The sequence below is a fragment of the Lolium rigidum genome, chromosome 2 (genome assembly GCF_022539505.1).
Source record: "Lolium rigidum isolate FL_2022 chromosome 2, APGP_CSIRO_Lrig_0.1, whole genome shotgun sequence".
NCBI classification, from domain to species: Eukaryota; Viridiplantae; Streptophyta; class Magnoliopsida; order Poales; family Poaceae; genus Lolium; species Lolium rigidum.
The window spans coordinates 173,412,191-173,431,763 of NC_061509.1; positions in this window are offsets into that span (position 1 = coordinate 173,412,191).

Consider the following 19,573-nt stretch of genomic DNA (forward strand, 5'->3'; position numbering starts at 1 on the left):
GGGCGGCGCGTCGTCGTCCGTTAACCGACGACGAAGACGAAGACGCCATTTCTTTCAGTTTCAACTCCTCGACGGGCGCGTCGTCCTCCAGTTCCGACGAGGAGGTGACAAGCAAGAGGCGCATGAGTTTCGACGACCAGGCAAGGTCTTCTAACAAGAAGGCCAAAAAATAGTTTTAGTTTATATGTTTTTAAATTTCTTCTTCTTTGTATGTTAAATATGTTTGAATCTAGTCGATTGAAGTATCCGGTTAATTGTTTAGGCTATAATCTATTTAATTGGACCAACATGACATCATTGAGTACAACTTTTTCGCGTTTAAAACTTGATCATTCAACAAAATTGAAAATTGAAAAGAGTTATGGAGGATAGCTGGAGCCCCGATCCCGTTGGTCGCGCTAACAGACGGGGTACCTTTTGACCCCGGTTAAGCTTTTGCATGTACCTCTCTCTTTTTTAGGGAGCGCCACCTTAGGCCTTTTTTTATGTATCTTGACAACTCCTTCTAATGAAACACAGCAGCTCTCCTGATGTTATTCAAAAAAAAAAAAGTAGCACAAAAAAAAAAACACGTGCATGTCCAAAATGCGTCGGCCCGCTGGAGGTAGCCCCCGATGCAAACGGATATTTCGCCCCTCGCGGTCATTTTGGCGTCCGCCAGGCGACGCAAACGGACGCCAGCGGACAATTTAGACGTCCGAAATACGTCGTAGCGCTGGAGATGCCCTTAACATGACCGCGTCTGCAGCGAAGACCAGGAGTCGGTCAACCATTCCAGTAACCGCTACTTTTCACCGCTCATCGCCAACCGCGGTTGTCGCTGTTTGAGCTGGACAAGGTTGTTGCGGCGTATCCAGCATCGAATCCCACAGCTCTACGGCTTGTCCAGCTATATACATTTCAACCAGCAACCGACATAGATCTTTTGCAATGATGTACGACCTATCTCGAGCTGTTTCGATGCTGACAAACATCAGCATGTGGAGCGGTTTACTGGTCTCTGGTTCTCAATTTTTCCAATCGAGCTTGGTTCGGTTCTTTTGTGATGGATGTGCTTTCACAACATATTGCGTGGACATCGTCCGTTTCTCGGTTTCGTTGGATGCATTTGTGGGTCAAGTAAACGTGTATCTTTTCGATATAGACGATAGTGTCAGCTACAAATGCCGTTGCTTCCACGAAGATTACAGTCCCATTGGAAGAAAACGCTTGCGCCGTGTCTTTTGGTTTGCGTATATATACGGAAGGCTTGAAATTTTTTCTATAAAGGAAATATATTAATATTAAAAGATATCAATTACACCTAGCCTTTGCAACAACGCTCCACCCTAGTGGCAGTACGGATGCACACATCCAAAAAAATAAAAGAAAACTATAAAAATAAACGGAAAATCTATCTCTAAGCTGATCTGACTGTATCTTAACGTCAGTTCGCGCTCCTGTTACCACCCGATTTTGGCCAAATCAAGAGATGGGCCGTAAGTGAAGATGTGCTTTGAAGATTACACGTGGAGCATCTTTGAAGCGGCCTCGCGCGAAGAGTTTGGGCTTAACTGCCTATGTATCTGTAATATATTAGATCATATCGTGTTTAGAATTAACAGATAGAGTCTGGCCCGTGCACGGTTAGGTACACGTCTCAATTAGAAAGTCCCTTGGATTATAAATATGTATCTAGGGTTATCGGAAAAGGAGGACAATCTTCGTTCACAACAAACACAAATCAGGCGCATCGCCACCCCTTTCTTCGAGGGTTTCTTCCGGGTAAACATCATGCTGCCTAGATCGCATCTGGCAGTACACGTTTATTCGTCTACCCGGTGCTGCTCGTGCTGAAGCGTTGTTGATGGCGAGCAGCACTACTTATCATTAGGTGTTTAGGGGCTCGCGTTGATGCTTTCGTGCATATCTCGCGTGGCAATGCCGTCCCTCGACACCTAGCTGCCCTTATACCTATACGGGTGTAAGGGCAACATCTTGCTTGTTCGTTACTTAGTAGATCCGATCCGTTATGGTTGCTCCTTGCTCTGCAAGGATTAGTTTAATATCTGCATAGTTAGGCCCTATGTTGGGGCTCGACGATCCGGTAGTACGTTAGGTGTTGTTTACCGTCCCTGCAAGGGATGTTCCGGGAATCAATGTTATGTTGGTTTTTAGGCCTCTTGTAGGGGTAGTTTGCATCATCTTCCGTAGCTGCTAGGTCCGATCACACGTAGGACGTTCCGGTTATGCGGTGAAAACCCTAAACCGTCGTAGATCGGTTTAGCTTTGTTTTGATCAAGCAGGATCCCCATGTCATTGCAAATCCAACGTGAACCATGGGGCGATCGGCTCTTTGAGCCGATCCACGTGGCAACCCGAGAGCCGATAGGGCTCGTATTTAATATTTACGTGTTTACCATGCAGAACAATCGAAGCACTCTAACACCTTCCCGATCGGGTCTAGGTCGGTGGCACGCCCTAGCAACCGCCAGGACGTGGCCGGAAGATTTGCGGGACGACGCGAGGTGCCGGTGGTCCACTAAGCGGCCTTGGGAGCCTCCCGGCTCTTCGTGTTGCTTAACCATTGCCCGCCGGTGGGTTTTGGCAGGTAACACATTCTGGCACGCCCGGTGGGACATCTTCTGCAACATCCACGTCAACACCGACATCCGAGATGGCAGAGGAACAGATCACATACGAGGATCTTCCTGCTGATCACAAGAAGAAGTACGATGACCTGAAGGCCATCGTTGAAGCCGAACTCATCGGCTCCTTTGAGAAGACCCGTTCGCACGGCGTCAGGTTCAAAGGATTCACGCCACAAGGCGTCCTCGAAGGGTTGGATCTGTCTCTCCTTCACAGAACGTACTCGCAGCCCCCGCGACAGAAATCAACTACGTGGTGGCTCACTCGCCGCATCGGCATTCCGAGAGCCTCGGTAATTCTTTGGAGCGCGTTGCGCTCCATGTGGTGCAAGAGATCATGGAGCGCTCGGTACTCCCTTCGAGACCTGTTCTAGGGACTCACCGGGAGAAGTGCAACTCCACACCAGTGCCACCATTGCCGTACGCGATGGCAGCTCCACAAGCAACAAGGTTCACCGGCATACGTTGTCTACAAGGTTGGAGGTGATCCGGGCGACTATCAGTTCTTATATGACCCGCCCAAGGAGATCCCGCACGGATACGTGTGCACGTTTGTGCCGGACTGCAACAACTGGACGCAGGCGGTCCAGGCTCCAACAGGAGGGATTGCCGGAGCAGGAGCGATTGTTCCGGCAGGAGGAAGGACTGCAGCAGCGGAGAGTTTGGGAGCAGAAGCTGAGAAACAGGCGTGGCTAGCCAAGTATGCCACTGCACCAATCCATGAAAGCTCAGCTGCTACTACCTCCACCGCGGATCGATCGCGTGCGGCCTTGAGAGACCAGCTCGGCATCCCGCCGAAGAAGAAGATAATCGGCTATTCCAAGCCGTACCCCAATGAGTTTGACCCGATCCCACTACCACCTAAGTACCGGCTTCCGGACTTCAACAAATTCAGTGGGTCGAAGGATCTAGCTCCATCGAGCACGTGAGCCGATACTTGGCCCAGCTTGGGCATGGTTTCGGCATCGGATAAGCTACGGTGAGGTTCTTTTCGCAATCCCTCACCGGTCCAAGCTTTTGGATGGTATACCTCGTTGCAGCCAAACTCGCTGCGATCATGTCGGAAGCAGCTGGAGGAACAGCTTCACACACAGCACCATTCGCAGGCTATCGAAGCCGGCATTGCCGAACTAGCACGAGTTCGGCAAAAGCGAGGAGAGACAGTGTCTGAGTACATTCAACGTTTCAGAACTGTCAAGAACCGATGCTATTCGGTTCACTTAACTGAGAAAGAAGCAGTCGAGCTGGCCGTGGCAGGCCTTGCAGCGTCGTTCAAGGATCTGACGTTCCAGGTGGAGTACAACTCGCTGGCGCACATGGTCAATAGACTGACCGTATATGAACAGCGCCATCCAGAACTGTACCAAGACAAGTTCAAGCGCGCGATAAGCCTGGTCAATACTGATGAGGATGAGGATTCTGCGGAAGATCAGGAAGTCGCAGTGGCTGAATGGACTCGGACGGCGCATTCGTGTCCTGCAAATGGGTGAATCCACCAGGGCCTCCAAGGGGGTTTGACTTTGATGTGACCAAAGCTGAGCAGATTTTCGATCTGCTACTGAAAGAGAAACAATTGAAGCTACCCGAAGGCCACAAGATCCCTACGGCACAAGAGATGAACAAAAGGCCATACTGCAAATGGTATCATACGTTCACGCACGCTACCAACGACTGCAAAGTATTGCGCGCACAAATTCAGATGGCGATAGAATCAGGCCGATTAACTTTCGGACAGTTTGCCATGAAGGTAGACATGAGTCCGTTTCCGGACGTCAACATGGTGGACCTAAGCCACTCCATAAGAGAGCCAGGGTTCTCTTTGGATGTCAATATGGCAGGGTTTGTGATCCGCTATGGCAAAGATAAAGTAGAGAGCAGCCACTCTCGTGGCAAAGATAAAGAGGAGGCCGTTCCACGCGACCGGCCCCAAGATGATGATAGACGGTACCTAACCGAGGAGGAGGTGAGAAGCATACGGTATCAGCGCCCACTCTCTGTGCATCTCCTCAACAAATATGAGCAGCAAGACGACCGACGTCGGCGCTACGACGAAGACGATGAAAGATATCGTCTGGTCCGGTGCGTAAACAGGAGGTATCGTCAGCACGACAGAAACAACGACGGGTACGAACGTCGCGCTAGAGGGAGGTCAAGGGAGCAAGACAACATGGATAAACACTAGGACTGTCCTTTCTTCAGACATTGCTGGGACTCTGGAATGAGCCGATTGCCAACAATCGAGAATTGCCCAGAATGCACACAGCAAAAGAGGAGGACAAATGAAGTTTCAGTGTTCGAGCGTCTAGGGCCTCTCCCACCTCATCATAAACAGGCTGAGTCATCTCAAGAAGAAGACTTTGAGGAGTCAGATGGAGAAGAAGATAGGTATCACCGACCAAGGTGGTGCCCTGATGGACTCAGCCATTCTCAGAAGCGTAGAGTGCAGCGGCTGCGAAACCTGGAAGAAGCCGAGGCACAGTACATGTACACGTTGAGAAGAGCACGGCCCGATCTGGCCGTGAAAATTCAACAGACATGGGAGACAAGGGCGCGCCCGCCAAAGAAAGTATGGCGCCCCAAACAGACGAAAGCCGATGCACAGGCATCGGCTGATGCCGATGCAGAGACATCGGCTGATGCAAACATGGTGTTCATACTCCCGTCGGAGTTTCGCGCGCCAAGCGACGAGGAGGTATCGGTGGCTCAATTCGACTGCGGTCCACGACCAGTCATCTTCGAGAAGCCACGAGATAGAAGCTACAGGCATTTGAAAGCCCTATACTTGAGGGGTTACATCAATGGGCAGCCTGTCAGCAAGATGTTGGTTGACACCGGAGCGGCAGTCAACATAATGTCGTATTCCATGCTACGACGTTTGGGGCACTCCAGTGATGATCTGATCAAGACCAACGTCACGTTAAGCGACTTCAACGGCCAAGCGTCAGAAGCGAAAGGTGTTCTGAATGTAGAGCTTACTGTAGGCCGGAAAACCATACCTACCGCGTTCTTCATCGTCGACGGCAAAAGCAATTACGCTGTCCTATTAGGAAGGGATTGGATTCATGCTAACTGTTGCATTCCATCTACAATGCACCAATGCATCATACAATGGGATGGAGATGAAGTGGAAGTCGTTCAGGCAGATGACTCAATCGAGATATCGTTAGCTGCCATGAGTGTGTGGGAAGCAGATGACCAAGAGCCGCTCTCGGAATCGCTTTAGAAGGTCGTGAGCGCATCGAAGCTTCGAGAAATGGGGTAAGGCTGGTTTTATCCACCGGCCTGACAGAGTAGCAACGTCCAAGGCCATGGACGTACGTGGCAAGGCCGATCCCTGCGATCGGCCCTCAAAAAAAAAATATGAAAAGCAAAGGATCTTATCTCCAGCATGCCACGTAGCTACAGCGGAAATCCAATAAGTTGCAAACCATCGTCAAGCATTGCAACGGAAAAGGAGGCCGATTCTGGCAATCGGCCAAAACTATCCTCAACATACCTTTGTCTGTGTTCAGCATTGATCCAACAGATGCCTGAAAAGCCGATACCATCAATTACTTGACAGAATCGCTCGGGGGGCACATAGATGGATGAGACACGAGGATACGAAGCTGAGGATGCATGCCAAAGGCCCAGCAGCTCAAGGTTTTAAAAATGGAAAATCCAAAAGCTTTGAGAACAGCCGATGCATAGACATCGACTTAAGAATGAAAAGCCGATGCACGGCCATCGACTCAAGGGGTACAAACTGTTATAAGAAGAAGCCTGATGAGGTAGTCTTCGAGTTACATGGCGAGGCTCTACTCTCCAACTGTTTGGTGACTCAGGTCTTCTCTGCGAGGACCTCCAACTTCGTTTGCGAGCCTTCAAGTGTAGCGGTGCTAGCGTAAGCGTCGCTTGGGCGCCCGAAACCGCCCATAGGCTTGACCAAGGTGACGATCTCAATATTCTCACCAGAAGCCGCATCGTTGAATTGAAGGAGCTCGGGGGGCATATACAGAGAAGGTACAAGGCGTACAAGGCCGCGAAAATGCACCCAGGTGAGCCGATTCAGAAATTAATCGGCTGGTAAAAAAAAATCGAAAAAATACGAAAAATTTCAGCATAGCCGATGCTTGGACATCGACTCTAGTACAATTACACAAGATCTACCAGCTGCATGTTCAAGATGCGAATTCGGCAGTACTGTCAGAAGCATCAGTTAAGCTGTTGGTGATTCATCTACAACATCGGCTTTCAGCGGAGGGAAGGTAATCAATGGGGGCAAGTTTGGCTGGTTCTGCATAGTGACTGCCTCAAATTACCTGCAAAGCCCTTCGTTCGATCTGCGCATCCTCACCGCTAGTCTCGCCTTGACTGAGGCTCGGGGGGCAGCTGGTCTGGTGGATGTTCTATTTTAGAAGCCGATTGGGATATCATCGGCTGATCCTTCGCTGCAACTTTCTTCAACAAATGATGAATTCTTGAAGATTACCAGGTCTCAAAGTCGTCGCTTGAGGAATGGAAGGATGGATTACGTAAGACCGATGCGTTAACATCGGCTTATTAAGCATTGGTTAGGGAGAATCGGCTAAATCAATTTGAGGAAAATCGACAAAGTCAAATTGGAGGAAATTGTTCATTGATAAAGGGGATTTCTTACAATAAAGAGTTGATTGCTCTCAAAAGGAAGAATTAGGGGTACATTGCCCTATCTACTACTGATGGCCCTAAGCTAAGCTCCTATCTAGGGGCCATTGCTGCCCTCATCGTCGTCGTCATCGTCGCCGTCGTCGGCGCTGCTCCCGGCCGGCTCGTCGTCGCTGCTGTAGCGGCCGCCGGCAGGACCCTCGTTGTCCTCATCCTCCTCGTCAGCATCGTCGTCCTCGCTGTCGAAGTCGCTGAGGTTCCCGGGCCAGGGGCAATGGCGTTTGGCCGGCGGCTCGTCGGAGGAGCCGTCGTCCTCCTCCTCCTCCTCCTTCACCTCCTCGGAGGAGGTGACCCCCTCCCAGGAAAGGCGGTCGTCGTCGCTTCCCTCCACTGCTTCCCCATTGGCGAGGAAGCGGAGGTCACTTTCCCCGTCGGTGGAGGACTTGTCATCCTCAGACCAAACGGAGAAGTCGTGGTCCTCCTTGTCCCACGCTGTTGGGGCAAGGATATCGTACGCCGCCTGCGTACCCCACTGTGGTGTTGATTCCCTGATGGGAGAGGACACGTAGGAAAGACCCGACGAAGTGGAGGAGGAAGAAGAAGAAAACATGGCGGCGGAGAAGGGCTTTTGGAAGTGCTAGTGCGAAGGGGATGAAGAAGGGAGCTACAGGAAGTGGCCAAATAAAAAGGGGATATAGCGATTTAATGCTTAAGCAGTTTCCGAGGACGTGGTGCCAGAACTGTCAAATCATACAGAGAAGTTGGGAAGGCAAGACGTCATGATGAAGAATACTGCGACGGTTCTCCGCTGCCATGACATGACCCCTCAAAGGAAAAACGGATCGTTTTGATATTATCATTACCAAAACCAGGGGGGCATGTGTTACCACCCGATTTTGGCCAAATCAGGAGATGGGCCGTAAGTGAAGATGGGCTTTGAAGATTACACGTGGAGCATCTTTGAAGCGGCCTCGCGCGAAGAGTTTGGGCTTAACTGCCTATGTATCTGTAATATATTAGATCATATCGTGTTTAGAATTAACAGATAGAGTCTGGCCCGTGCACGGTTAGGTGCACGTCTCAATTAGAAAGTCCCTTGGACTATAAATATGTATCTAGGGTTATCGGAAAAGGAGGACAATCTTCGTTCACAACAAACACAAATCAGGCGCATCGCCACCCCTTTCTTCGAGGGTTTCTTCCGGGTAAACATCATGCTGCCTAGATCGCATCTTGCGATCTAGGCAGTACACGTTTATTCGTCTACCCGGTGATGCTCGTGCTGAAGCGTTGTTGATGGCGAGCAGCACTACTTATCATTAGGTGTTTAGGGGCTCGCGTTGATGCTTTCTCGTGCATATCTGCGTGGCAATGCCGTCCCTCGACACCTAGCTGCCCTTATACCTATACGGGTGTAAGGGCAGCATCTTGCTTGTTCGTTACTTAGTAGATCCGATCCGTTATGGTTGCTCCTTGCTCTGCAAGGATTAGTTTAATATCTGCATAGTTAGGCCCTATGTTGGGGTCGGACTATCCGGTAGTACGTTAGGTGTTGTTTACCGTCCCTGCAAGGGATGTTCCGGGAATCAACGTTATGTTGGTTTTTAGGCCTCTTGTAGGGGTAGTTTGCATCATCTTCCGTAGCTGCTAGGCCCGATCACACGTAGGACGTTCCAGGTTATGCGGTGAAAACCCTAAACCGTCGTAGATCGGTTTAGCTTTGTTTTGATCAAGCGGGATCCCCATGTCATTGCAAATCCAACGTGAACCATGGGGCGATCGGCTCTTTGAGCCGATCCACAGTGGCAACCCGAGAGCCGATAGGGCTCGTATTTAATGTTTACGTGTTTACCATGCAGAACAATCGAAGCACTCTAACACCTTCCCGATCGGGTCTAGGTCGGTGGCACGCCCTAGCAACCGCCAGGACGTGGCTGGAAGATTTGCGGGACGACGCGAAGTGCCAGGGTCCACTAAGCGGCCTTGGGAGCCTCCCGGCTCTTCGTGTTGCTTAACCATTGCCCGCCGGTGGGTTTTGGCAGGTAACAGCTCCTGGCCACGCGATTGGCATCCGATGGTCCAGAGCTTTCCGCAACACGTACCTGGTGGGGACCCACGTGCAGTCTCTGTCGTCACGTGCCCGTAGCATCAAATATTTTTTTCGAAATTAATTGAGGCCTGTCGGGAGCGAGTTCATTTCGTCTTCCTCCGTCCTCGGATGCGGTCGTCCTGGTGCTCCGCCTCGTCCCCAAATCCGGCGATTGCGGTCGCCGGCGACGGATCTTACTCGCCGGATACGATTTTTCGCATCAGGTCAGCCTACGCCCACTTCGATTGCTCTTCCGCACCGTCGCGCACCTTTTCCTTGGTTCTAATTTCTCTCATCGGGTTCTCAGGGGGGTGCCATACTTCGCCGTGGTTCTCGTTTCTGGCCGATAGGAGTGGTCGCCGGAGTCGCCGTGGACGGTTTATTACTCGCCGTAGTCTGATTTCGTCCTAGGTTGGTTTTGCGCTCCACTCCCTTTGCTCATCCCGCATCAGTGCCCGGATCTTCGTTTCTGCTTTGTTTTTCACATCTAGTTTTGTCTGGTGACATCCTTCTCCGTCGATCTACTCTTCGTGCTTGCGCCAGTGGTCTGGTACATCGTCCTCTCTCCGACAACACGCTCGACGCGATTTCCTCTGTCTCCGCCACAGTAAGGTACTCGTGATTTCTGGGCAACATCCTAGTGCATTTGTTTTTTTAGGATGTTACTGTGTGGGCAGTTAGGATTTGTGTGATGTTTCATGTATTTTTTGTGCATCATATGATAGCAATTTTTGTGGTATGACATCCTAATGCAGTGGATTTTTGTTGAGGATGTGATTTTCTGGGCAACATCCTAGTGCATTTGATTTTTTAGGATGTTACTGTGTGGGCAGTTAGGATTGTGTGATGTTTCATGTGTTTTTTGTGCATCATATGATAGCAATTTTTGTGGTATGACATCCTAATGCAGTGGATTTCTTTAGGATGTTACTGTGTGGTCACATAGGATTTTTGTGATGTCCTAATGAGGTTTGTGTGCAGCATATGGCAGTAATTTTAGTGCTATGACATCATTTTTGCGCATGTAATTTCTTGAGGATGTTACTCTGTGGTCACATAGGATTTTTTTGTGATGGCTTAGGTTTGTGTGCAGCATATGGTAGCAATTTTAGTGCTATGACATTGTAGTCCAGGGAATTTTTGAGGATGTAACTGTGTGGTTACTTAGGTTTTTTGTGTGATGTCCTCTAGTGGGTTGTGTGCAACATATGGTAGCAATTTTCGTGCTATGATATCTTAGTGCAGTAATTTTTTGAGGATGTTTACTGTGTGGTCACTGAGGTTTTTGTGGTCACTGAGGGATGAGCAATGGTGTACAGGGTTTTTATACCGCATGTAAAATCCTAGTGCAGGTTTGTTCTGTGTGTGCAACATCTGGTACCAAATGTGATTTTTGCTACTATAACATCCTTGTGCATGGAATTTTTTAGGATTTACTATAACATGCCATAATAACTTCTATAATAATGATTCAGATGTTTCTATAACATGCTACTGCAATTTTTATTTTTGAGGTTGTTGCTATCTGGTTAGTTAGGTTTTTTGCGATGCCATAATGTGTTGTTTTTGCAACGCCTTTTAGCAAATTTTGTGTCTCAGTAACATTTGATTCAGAAACATGTTTTCAAACCTTCTGCCATATATGTGACATCAGTGCACCATTGTCTCAGTAACATTTTTTTTGCTGAATGACATCTACACCTGTGTGGACATTTGTTATTTTCTTCCCATAATAACTTCCACCTTGCTTAATTTTCAATAGGCATCAATGAGAAAGTCAAGTAGTCATAGGAAAAACAAGTCCGGCAAAAAACACAGTAAACTAAGCCTTATGCGCAAGAAGCTTACATTGAAGCACAAGGTTTCAGGATTTCATTGTGACCTACCAAGTGAAGTAGATGTATCTGTTGAAGCTGTCCGCGATGAAGTGAATGTTGTTCAAGAAACTCAAAAACAAAATGAAGCAAATGTTGTTGAGGAAGAAGTAAAACCTGTGAAGGTGAGATAAACAATCTGCAACTTTGTAGTACATCTTCATCATTTTTTACTAGATGTTTTTCCTCTCGTGGATGACATGATGTTCATGTTTCTCAGTAAGTCCTAATATATTCTTGTTTTGCTATTTGCATTCCCATTAAAATGATGAAGAGGATAACTGCAAATTCATAAACATATTGTATTCCTTTTTCCAATTACAAGTTGTCTCTTAAAACAATATCATTAAATTTGGCAAGTATAACATAGACAATATTAACATGTATAATCTCCTTTCCCAGTTTACTTAAAGGGTTTTTTTTGGCATTTGTTCTAGGTGAAGAAGAAGAAATTACTACAGCGTGCATCCCCTATGAAGCTAGTGAGGTTATATCCTAGCATTACAGCTGATCAGATGACAATGATTAGGAATGCAGATTATGGTGGATTATTGGATATCAAATGTTCGAAACTGCAACCTGAATTGTGCAAGTTTCTGATGGAAAGCTTTGATTCAGCATCGTGCAGTTTGGTCTTCCCTGGGAGAGGTTCTATCCCTATCACTGAAGAATCCGTACAAAAGGTTATAGGTGTCCCGCGTGGCAAGTTACAAGTGTCCTACGATCTCAATTCAGATGCAATAAAATTCATGCGGGAAGAAATTGGAGTTGTAGGAAAGCACCAACCAACTATCAAAGCTTTAGAAAAGAAACTTCTCACAATGAAGAAAGCTGACAGCCGGTACCTAAGATTGTTCATAATTTATGGGATGTGCTCCGTTCTAGCTCCTACTACAGGTGTTCGCATTAGTCCAAGGATATACTCTTCTTTTATTCACATCAAACAAGCAAAAAATCTCAATGTGTGCAAGTTTGTGATAACTATGATCCAGAAAGCAACTCAGTCAAGTTCAGAAAAGGCAATCCTAAAGTCATGCATGTTGTACATCATGGTAACTTCTTTTCTGCTCCTATTTTTCATTTCCATTGATGATATTATTTTCATGCCTGGAAACAATGTCCTCTTTTCCTTATAGATTTCCCTTTTACATCTGTTACAGGTCAAATACCAAGATTCATTGCAACTAAATGATATGGATATCAGTGATGAAGGGACGCGTGTTTCAGTTTGGACAAACGCAATGGTTAGGAAAGCTATTATGCAGGACACACGACCTGATGGTTCGTTCGGCAATGCACCGGTAAAAACTTACAGAAATAGCATATGTAGTTTAACTGTAGTTTTTTTTTTTGCCTTTTCAACCAAAACATATGATTGTTCTCTGATATATGTTCCTCTCTGTCTATGAATCTGAAGTTGAAACCTGAATATGCGTACACAAGTGCATCTGAATCAACTGAAAGAGATGTATCTGTCGAACATTCAGAAGCTCATGGAGCGGGATAAAGTGAACAACCTAAGCAATGGGTCCACTGATAGGGATGAATCTATGGAGCAGTCACATACACTCGGACATGATGAAGACAACACACATTTTGAAGAACGTGCCAATGATGAATGGAAGTATGGTGACATGAATGAAGAAGAGTTTGAAGATGTCAAACCAGAAGCGTATACTGGGGGGCAAACGATACTTTTTGCAGACCCGGATGTTATTGATAGGTTCATCAGACATAATGTGCCATCTACATGCACAACGCAAGTAAGCATGAAACAACATTTTCTTACTCTTTTTACGTCTCACCCTAGAAAATAACACCCTTACTAAAGTTGAATACAACTTCCATCTGAAAATAACATGTACGCATTGAGGTCGAATGTTACCATCAGAGGATTAATTTCTGCAAATATTTTTACCATAGTTTTTTCTGCTTTCCAATGTTCCATGTTTTCAAACACCACTAGTAGAATAAGACATACATTTTTTCCCTATTATACAAGAGTGACACCAATTTCAACCAACTTTCCTGGGAAAAAACATCTGAACTAATTTTGACAAACAAAAAAGTTGCAAACATTGGTTCAAATTCTCTAGGATGTATCATTACCTGCAAATTTATTACTTCTGTACAAAATATTTTTGCTGAGAAAACTACTTACAAACTTACTGTCATTTGTAGGAAACCTATAGATTCAAAGAAGCAATTGAGTACGCTTGTCATGGTTTTGAAGCAAGCTTGCAGATGCTAGTTCGAAACTTACCAGCCAGGGGAGAGAGTAGAAACAATCCAGATTTCACAGGTCAGCAAATCAGCTCGCAGGAAACACTGACAAAGAGTAAAGATTCAGAAGCCAACACACAGTTCAAGCAGACAACCTCAAATGTTTTTTTCCAAGAAGCAACCATCAACAACACATGATGACAAGACCTTCAGGACGCATTCAGAGATCAATCACAACAACAATTCTGTTTCTATGGATAAACACGAGGGTTGTGCCAGCAAGACAGTACCAGATGGACACATAGAAGGTTTTGAAGAAGAGTTGAAACATGATATGGGTCCTGCTGATGACACTACCAAACCAGCCAGTTCAGAAACAGTAATCCAAAACAATAGCATTCCAACTATGAGTCCTGCTGAAGATGATGCAGATAAAGAGGTGAAAGAACATCCTGATGGCATTTCAGTGAGAGATGTTGAACAAGCATTCATCGAAGACCATAGCATTCCACCCACAGTTACTGCTCAAGATGATGCAGGCATTCAGCTAGAAGTCGAAATACCAAACACTGTGTACAAGAGCACAGTGGATCATGTCAACCATGTAGCATGCAACAATGAAGATAAAGAACTGGATGCACTTGTGGCAGAATATAAGCAGAAAAAGGGGGATAATCAAGAAGATGTTAGTAAGACCGGGACGATAAAACTTGAAGAATAACGACAGTGCCACCAATTCAGAGAAGCTGACATCAAATCAAGCTGTGGATACTGGAATCTTGGAGCACAAAAATGTAACTTACCATCAACTATCCGGTGTGATGTTTGATGATGAAGATAGCTCAGTAAGCAGTGAAGAGAAAAAAAGGATAGAGTTCATGCACTATGTGGGGTTCTCACACATTCACAAGTTAAGCATACCAATCCTGCAAGTTCCAGATATATCTGACAGTGGGATTCAAGAAAATACATCTCAACTAAGGAGCCGGATGTTGCGAAGAATCGACAAACAAGCCAGCTCCAGAAGTAACTTCTGGATTGGAATCACTAATTGATGGAAGCAAAAAAGATGAGATGGAAAAATTATTGTTAGACATGGTGCCAAAAGTAGAAGGAAACAAACGGAAAAAGGTCTCGTTCGCAGATGGACCAAGCAAGAAGATGAAAGAGGAATCAGTTTTTGTAGTTCCATCTCCATCCAGATATAGAACAAGATCTGCTGCTCGCGAAGAAATGGCTTCAAGCCCACAGAAAGCGCAGGATCTAGGTGGAGTCCAAGTAAATACAGCAGCAACAAAAGGAAGAACAATGACGCCAAGAAAGACAACTCATCGCCAAGTATCAAGTCCAAGTGACAGCAATTCTCGGAGACAAACAAGACTTTCAACAGTGAGCACTATGGCAACAGCAAAAACTGAACACAAGAAAGAGGAAACTCCAAGTTCATCTGGAATGAAAACTACAACTAGTAGCATCCCAAGTTCAGCAACTTTCGACCCAATGAACAGGAAACTAAACTTCGACAACACAGAATCTGAAAGGAGAATGCACGCAATGAGGATGGCTCCGGACCCACCACCTTTTGATCTAAGCACACCACCAGAAACTAATGATCAAGATGAATTAGTCGTCAACGAAGCTAACAAAGAAGTGGAGATACAAGAAGCAGAAGCTGTGGTTGCGTAACCAAACATCAAGAATACATCAGATGCATCAAGGAGCAAAACACCTGTGGTTCATGAATATCAAAAGAGAAATGTCAAGAAAGGCCACTTAGCAAAATCTCCATTCGTCAACCTAGAATCCAAGAAAAACTACAGTGTTTCCAAGTCAGTGGAAACTCTTTATAACATGGTGTGTGAGCATGGATGGAAGACTACCTCACCGACTGATACGTCTCCAATGTATCGATAATTTCTTATGTTCCATGCTACATTATTGATGATATCTACATGTTTTATGCACATTATATGTCATATTTACGCATTTTCTGGAACTAACCTATTAACAAGATGCCGAAGAGCCGCTTGTCGTTTTCTGCTGTTTTTGGTTTCAGAAATCCTAGTAAGGAAATATTCTCGGAATTGGACGAAACCATCGCCCAGGTTCCTATTTTGCCCGGAAGCATCCAGAACATCCGAGAGCCGTCAGAGAGGGGCCACGTGGGGCCCACACATGGTGGCGGCGCGGCCCAGGCCCTGGCCGCGCCGCCCTAGTGTCTGGCCCCACCAGACCCCCTCCGAGGCTGCCCTTTCGCCTACAAATAACCTCCGTCGCGAAACCCCCAGTACCGAGAGCCACGATACGGAAAACCTTACTGAGACGCCGCCGCCGCGAATCCCATCTCGGGGGATTCAGGAGATCGCCTCCGGCACCCTGCCGGAGAGGGGAATCATCTCCCGGAGGACTCTTCATCGCCATGATCGCCTCCGGAGTGATGAGTGAGTAGTTCACCCCTGGACTATGGGTCCATAGCAGTAGCTAGATGGTCGTCTTCTCCTAATTGTGCTTCATTGTTGGATCTTGTGAGCTGCTGATAACCCACAAGTATAGGGGATCGCAACAGTCTTCGAGGGAAGTAAAACCCAAATTTATTGATTCGACACAAGGGGAGGTAAAGAATACTTATAAGCCTTAACAACCGAGTTGTCAATTCAGCTCGCACTGAAAAGCACTAGTAACAGGGGTGATGTGAAAGCAAGCAGTAATATGAGAGCAGTAGTAATAGTAACCCAGCAGCAGTAGCAGTAATATGAGAGCAATGGCACCAGAAAATAGTTGATACTACTTCCAATGACATGTAGAACGAGTATATGATGATGCGAGATGGACCGGGGTTCCCAGCTATCTACACTAGTGGCAACTCTCCAATAACAAATGTTGGGTGAAAAAATTACAGTTGGGCAATTGATAGGATTGAAATAGCATTAAGACAGAATATCAAGTCTATTAATCATGTAGGCATGTTTTCCATATATAGTCATACGTGCTCGCAATGAGAAACTTGTACAACATCTTTTGTCCTACCAGCCGGTGGCAGCCGGGCCTCTAGGGAAACTACGCGGCAATTAAGGTACTCCTTTTAATAGAGCACCGGAGCAAAGCATTAACACTTGGTGAAAACATGTGATCCTCATATCTAAGCCTTTCCCTCCAGCTTGTCCCAATTTCGTCACTTTGGGGCCTTTGGTTCCGGATATAGACATGTGCATACAACTTGTAGATACAATCTAAGCAATAAGTATAGAGCTTAAATCTAAGATCATGCCACTCGGGCCCTAGTGACAAGCATTAAACATAACAAGATTGCAGCAACAATAACTTCACAAACCTTATAGATAGACAATCATAACGTAACAATCCATCGGATCCCAACAAACACAACACCGATTACATCAAATGAATCTCAATCATGTAAGGCAGCTCATGAGATCATTGTATTGAAGTACATGGGGGAGAGTATACCAACTAGCTACAGCTAGAACCCGTAGTCCATGGGGGAACTACTCACGGAGCATGATGGAGGCGGTGGCGTCGATGGAGATGGCTTCCAGGGCACTTCCCCGTCCCGGCAGGTGCCGGAACGGAGACTTCTGTCCCCCGAATTGGAGTTTCGCGATGGCGGTGGCGCCCCTGGAGTCTTTCTGGAGTTTCGTCAATTGGTACTGCGTTTTTAGGTCGAAAGGGCTTAAATAGGCGAAGAGGCGGCGCAGGAGGATCGACAGGGTGGCCTCCCCCTAGGCCGGCGCGGCCAGGGTCTGGCCCGCGCGGCCCTATGGTGTGGGGGCCCCTGGCTCTCCTTCGACTCCCCTTCGGTGTTCTGGAGCCTCCCGGGAAAAATAAGATCTTTGGCGTTGATTTCGTCCAATTCCGAGAATATTGCCCGAACAGCCTTTCTGGAACCAAAAACAGCAGAAAACAGGAACTGGCACTGTGGCATCTTGTTAATAGGTTAGTTCCGAAAAACGCATGAAATCATCATAAAGTGCAAGCAAAACATGTAAGTATTGTCATAAAACAAGCATGGAACATCGAAATTATAGGTACGTTGGAGACGTATCGGCATCCCCAAGCTTAGTTCCTGCTCGTCCTCGAGTAGGTAAACGATAAAAAGAGTAATTTCTGTAGTGACATGCTACTTACATAACCTTGATCATACTATTACAAAGCATATGAAATGAATGAAGTGACTCAAGGCAATAATTTATAGTTGCTAACAAATAGATAACATATAGCAAAACTTTTCATGAAGAGTACTTTCAAGACAAGCATCAAGAGTCTTGCACAAGAGTTAACTCATAAGGCAATAAATTCAAAGTAAAAGCATTGAAGCAACACAGAGGAAGATTTAAGTTTCAGCAATTGCTTTCAACTTTCAACATGCATATCTCATGGATAATTGTCAACACAAAGTAATATGATGAATGCAAATAAGCAAGTATGTAAGAATCAATGCACAGTTGACACAAGTGTTTGCTTCTAAGATGGAAGGAAGTAGGTAAATTGACTCAACATAAAGTAAAAGAGTGGCCCTTCAAAGAGAGAAGCATTGATTGCTATATTTGTGCTAGAGCTTTGGTTTTGAAAACATAAAGAGAGCATAAAAGTAACGTTTTGAGAGGTGTTTGTTGTTGTCAACGAATGGTAGCAGGTACTCTAACCCCCTTGCCAAACCAACCTTCAAAGAGCGGCTCCCATGAATTATTTTATTTTTGGGTGGCACTCCTTCCAACCTTTCTTTCACAAACCATGGCTAACCGAATCCTCGGGTGCCTGCCAACAATCTCATACCATGAAGGAGTGTCTTTTTATTTTAGTTTTATTATGATGACACTCCTCCCCACCTTTGCTTTCTCAAGCCATGGCTAACCGAATCCTTCGGGTGCCATCCAACAATCACATACCATGGAGGAGTGTCTATTTTTGTTAATTGATTTGGGACTGGGAATCCCATTGCCAGCTCTTTTTGCAAAATTATTGGATAAGCGGATGAAGCCACTAGTCCATTGGTGAAAGTTGCCCAACAAGATTGAAAGATAAACACCACATACTTCCTCATGAGTTATAAAACATTGACACAAATCAGAGGTGATAAATTTTGAATTGTTTAAAGGTAGCACTCAAGCAATTTACTTTGGAATGGCAGGAAAAATACCATGTAGTAGGTAGGTATGGTGGACACAAATGGCATAGTGGTTGGCTCAAGGATTTTGGATGCATGAGAAGTATTCCCTCTCGATACAAGGCTTAGGCTAGCAAGGTTATTTGAAGCAAACACAAGTATGAACCGGTACAGCAAAACTTACATAAGAACATATTGCAAGCATTATAGTACTCTACACTGCCTTCCTTGTTGCTCAAACACTTTTACCAGAAAATATCTAGACCTTAAGAGAGACCAATCGTGCAAACCAATTTTAACAAGCTCTACGGTAGTTCTCCACTAATAGGTTTAAACTACATGAAAAAACTTAATCATGATCTACTTGAGAGCTCAAAACAACTGCCAAGTGTCAAATTATCCAAGACATTATGAGGCATTTTCTATTTCCAACCAAATACCAATAAGTATTGTAGCTTCCAACTCTTATCATTGAACATTAAAAGTAAAACGAAGAACAAGTGTTCATATGAAAAAGCGGAGCGTGTCTCTCTCCCAAACAAGGATTGCTAGGATCCATCTTTATTCAAACACAAACAAAAATAAAAACACACAGACGCTCCAAGTAAAGCACATAAGATGTGACCGAATAAAAATATAGTTTCAATAGAAGAAACTCGATAAGTTGATGAAGAAGGGGATGCCTTGGGCATCCCCAAGCTTAGACGCTTGAGTCTTCTTTAAATATCCAGGGATGAACCACGGGGGCATCCCCAAGCTTAGGCTTTTCACTCTTCTTGATCATATATCATCCTCCTCTCTTGACCCTTGAAAACTTCCTTCACACCAAACTTCTCATAAACTTCATTAGAGGGGTTAGTACTCAAAAAAAAAAACTTTAATCCACCTTGGTCCTGTAGTGACACATTGCAAGAACTCAATAAAACATTAGCTACAGCTCTCCACGTCTAGAAAGCCTCACATAAAGTCCACAAGAGACAATGCAAAAAACAGAGACAGAATCCGCCAAAAC